Source organism: Salvelinus fontinalis, chromosome 38 (genome assembly GCF_029448725.1).
Source record: "Salvelinus fontinalis isolate EN_2023a chromosome 38, ASM2944872v1, whole genome shotgun sequence".
NCBI classification, from domain to species: Eukaryota; Metazoa; Chordata; class Actinopteri; order Salmoniformes; family Salmonidae; genus Salvelinus; species Salvelinus fontinalis.
The window spans coordinates 32,761,184-32,766,289 of NC_074702.1; positions in this window are offsets into that span (position 1 = coordinate 32,761,184).

The window sequence follows — 5,106 nt, forward strand, 5'->3', positions numbered from 1 at the left end:
GGCGGAGAGGCTGCACTGTAATCGCTGGAAGAAGAGGGAACTCATCCACTGTACACTGAGCTTCCTGTATCATCATGATTCCATCAAAGCTGAGTAAGTCACCTGCATTTTACTGAACCATTAATTTCATATATTGGGGGGGGGGGGGGGGGTGATTTCCCTATGCTGTATAAGGTAGTGTTCAACAACCTTTGCATACGAGGCAAATTGTTTGATGGGTGGTTTTGAATTGACATGTTCGGCATTAAGTACTGCACCTTGCAAGATGTAAATGATTCTATTCATCAATGAGATGGAAGCTCCTGTTTTGTCTCGGCATACAAGTGCAGACAGCACACAGTGAATAATGTTGACCGTGTGCTTATTTTGGGACATCTTATAGCAAACAAGTATTGGAGAACAACTTTGTTGCTTCAGAGAGAAGTCATTGGGACATATACAGTATATCCAGTAAAGTGCTTGAGCATTGGCACCGTGCATGGCAGCTCTGCTGGTTAAACCTGCTCAGCAAGGCTGTTGACAGTCACTTCACGGTTGAAGTGACACATGGTGGTTTCATTCAGTTGCACGGTACAATACAAATGCATAGGCCTACAGTATAAATAGTGTCAATACTGTAAGTACAATAGAAGAATATGATTAACGTACTCAAATTGCCAACCACTTAACAATTACATATCAGGGATGATTGGATATCTTTACTTACTTTTTCATAATATTTAATTATTACACATCTTCAGGAAATATATATAAACTATACCACAAAGCTGTGATACCACATCCAGTGTTTTTGTCAGTGACCCTCTCTTTTCCTGCTTTGTTTCACAGGCCAGGAGCCCCATGTTGGAAGCAGCTCTGGGATTTGTCCTGGGAGTGGTGGGGAGGCTGTGTGCTGGGGGCCACTGAGGAGCCAGTGAATGCCAGTGATGACCTCAGGGCCCCTGCTTAAGCCTGTGTCTGACGGAGTCCAGGCTGTGAGGCCCTTGGGACTGGGTACCCTCCTGGGAGCAATGGCACTAACCACAGTCATGACCTCAGTGGTGGCTGGGGTCATATTCGCAGCGGCTATGGCTTCCATATTGCTGGGTGCCGGGAGCAGTGGTGGTAGAGCATCCCAGGCAGGATCTGTGGTTGTGTGAATCGCAGTTGGACTAGCTGGCGCTTTCAGGACCACAGCCAGTGGAGCAACACTTGGAGTCGTCATTGAGGCAATCGTGGTGGGCTCAGGGATGGTGGGACTTCTCTGGGCACTGAACATATTCACCCTGCTCAAACCTGCTTCGCACTTCATTTTCAAGTTCATATGGAGACAAAGAGAGTCCTGTGTACGCCTGGGACAGAGCATTCTGGAGGCCAGGGAGTGAAAGCTCAGCGAGATGGAGACGAGGAAGGTGAAGAAGAGAGACAGAGTGACAGTGGAGCAGAGGATTGTCACATTGGAGAAGGAAGGAGAAAGGACAGAGGGCCTAGAGCACAGAGTAACCTCGGAGGCACAGCGCAGGGAGAGAAAGGAGATGGAGAGAAAGAGGAGAACATGGATGGAGGAGGTGAATGAGCAAAGGACCATTCAAGAGCAGATCAACAGAGTGGTGATGAAATACGTGGATTTCCTAACGTTTTCGTGGATACCCATGACTATGACCGTCATGGTCACAACAGGATTTGAGGTGTTTGGATTCGGGGACTACCGGTTTGTGTTTGTGGTCCTTGTCACGTTCCTGACCTGTTTTCTGTTGTTTTGTATGTGTTTAGTTGGTCAGGACGTGAGCTGGGTGGGAATTGTATGTTGTGTGTCTAGTTTGTCTGTTTCTATGTCAGCCTAGTGTGGGTTCTCAATCAGAGACAGATGGTAGTCTTTGTCTCTGATTGAGACTCATATATAGGAGGCTTGTTTTGTGTTGGGATTTTGTGGGTGTTTGTTACCTGTCTCTGTGTTTGTGTTCTGCACCAGATAGGGCTGTATCGGTTTTGCACATTTGTTATTTTGTATGTTGTTTGTAGTGTTTCACTTGTTCTTGTATTAAACATGTTGAACACTAGCGGTGCTCACTGTGCACGCAGGTTAGGAAGTGGTGTCGGAATCTATCAAAATGCACAGGGTTGGTCAGGATATATCAAGAGGGAGCATTAGCACCCGGATGAACCACAGATCTTCTCTAGAGGCCTTGGGTGCAGGGTTTTTTGTGTCAAAGCTATGTCAGCTAGGCTTAGGGGCCCTTTGGGCAGGGGGGAAGATAAGAGGAAGGTTATAGTAGGATCAGCTGGGTTGGCAGTGGTCATTCTGATAGTAGTGAGGTTCTCTTCCCTTGTGGTGCTGGGTGCGGGAGGGACCTCAGGGGCACTGTTAGGGGTGGTAGGGGCAGCAGGGGTGTCTGTTGGGGCAGCAGTGGCAGTGGGGTGGTCCACATGGGCAGGTACGATAGGGACTACAGCAGGGATGGTTTTTTGGAGCGTTGGGGATGGTTAAGCGGCACTTTGTCAACATTGGATTGCAGATACCGGTGGCTTATATATTTTCTGCGAGCAGTCTTTTTTGATAGAGCGTCCAATAGGAGAATGAGGTATGGTGTTGTGGCTTTGTGGTATGTGTCGCAATCACGAGCAATGCAGTAGAACCTGTTTCACGCCAGCACTCCCACTTGCCTCGATTAGCTAATCAAACAACCTATGAAAAAAATCACGCTCAGGCATTTATTTACATTTTTTATGAAATGTTCATCGTCAAGCAAAGACGAATCTGTCTAACAAGTGTACACCAATTAATTTCATCACAGATTGTAATGATTCATTGTGTTAACGTTTCATGTAATGTAAGTGTAAATAGAGAAATGCCTCTTAAATAAACGTCATTTTCAGATGAAAAAGTAACTACCCTTCTCAAATAGGCTACCGAAGGGAAACATTGTTACTTGTGGTCAAAGTAATCGAATGCACTTACAGCTACAGTAACAGAACCATTCTATTGAAAAGCAGAAGTGGAAACACCAGCTGTATGTCTACACTTCATGAAAGTACAGAGATAGAGATGCTACTCCTCCGTCACACACTGGTTCCTCAGACGGGTTCCAGTGAGGGGTTCCCTCTGGCTCAATGCTGGACCTGGCAGACGTACTTCTCTCCAGACTCCTAGGTGGAGCTGGGTAAAGTAAGAGTGCTGCTTGTGCTGTATGTCCTATCAGGAATACATACGGACTGGCTGTCTTGTTATTTTCCGGAGACACTTTTCCCATCCATTGTATAGCTCACAGTGACTTGATCAGGATAGAAGTTGTTCTGGTAGACCCGTTCTGGTCAGGTACTTACCAGTTGAGGCAAACACTGACCTGAGGGGCAGCTGTGGCACGACCTGTGGAAAATGTACTAATAAATAAATGGAAATACAAAAGCATCAGCATCTGGTAATACACTACATGATGGTAATTAAAATAATATTTAAAACAAGTCTCTCGGGGAAAAAAGGTTAGACATTATATAACCTGAAAATCAACTAGCATGTGTTTAATCCTTAAAACCTCTTCAGCTGTAACGAACGTCGTCGGGAGAAGGAGAAGAGGACCAAGGTGCAGCGTGGTAAGTATTCATAATACCTTTTAATAAATACGAACACTTAAACAAAACGACAAACGAACAGTTCTGCAAGGTGCAATACACAAAACAGAAAACAACTACCCACCAAGCACAGGTGGGAATGAGGCTACCTAAGTATGGTTCTCAATCAGAGACAACGATATACAGCTGCCTCTGATTGAGAACCACACCAGGCCAAACACCTAGAAATACAAAACATAGAATGCCCACCCCAACTCACGCCCTGACCAAACCAAAATAGAGACATAAACAAGGAACTAAGGTCAGGGCGTGACAGTACCCCCACCCCAAAGGTGCGGACTCTGGCCACAAAACCTGAACCTATAGGGGAGGGTCTGGGTGGGCATTTCACCGCGGTGGCGGCTCTGGTGCAGGACGTAGACCCCACTCTACCTCTGGCTTGGCCCACTTAGGTGGAAAATATACAGACCACAAATTCGAATTGGCTATACTTAAATTCTTTAACATCGTCCTTAGCTCTGGCATCTTCCCCAATACTTGGAACCAAGGACTGATCACCCCAATCCACAAAAGTGGAGACAAATTTGACCCCAACAACTACCGTTGGATATGCGTCAACAGCAACCTTGGGAAAATCCTCTGCATTATCATTAACAGCAGTCTCTTACATTTCCTCCGTGAAAACAATGTACTGAGCAAATGTCCAATTGCCTTTTTACCAAAATACCGTACGACAGACCGCGTATTCACCCTGCACACCCTAATTGACAAACAAACAAACCAAAAAAAAGGCTAAGTCTTCTCATGCTTTGTTGATTTCAAAAAAGCTTTTGACTCAATTTGGCATGAGGGTCTACTGTTGCTGATGATCTGGTGCTTCTGTTCCCAACCAAGGAAAGTCCTAGAACAACACCTGGATCTTCTGCACAGATTCTGTCAGACCTGGGCCCTGGCAGTAAATCTCAGTAAGACAAAAATAATGAGGGTCCAAAAAAGGTCCAACTGCCAGGACCACAAATACAAATTCCATCTTCCAGTTGCCCCAGAGCACACAAAAAAATAATATTTACTTCAGCCTAAAAATCAGCATCACAGGTAACTTCCAAAAAGCTGTGAACGATCTGAGAGACAAGGCAAATTGAGACTCTGTATGCAGAATTCCGCAAAAACATTCTCCCTGTACAACGTAAAACACCAAATAATGCATGCAGAGCAGAATTATGTTGATACCCTCTAATTATCCAAATCCAGAAAAGAGCTGTTAAATTCTACAACCACCTAAAAGGAAGCAATTCCCAAACCTTTCATAACAAAGCCATGACCTACAGAGAGATTAACCTAGAGAAGAGTCCCCTAAGCAAGTTGGTCCTGGGGCTCTGTTCACATTTACATTTACATTACATTTACATTTAAGTCATTTAGCAGACGCTCTTATCCAGAGCGACTTACAAATTGGTGCATTCACCTTATGACATCCAGTGGAACAGCCACTTTACAATAGTGCATCTAAATCTTTTAGGGGGGGGGGGGGCAGAAGGATTGCTTTATCCTATCCTA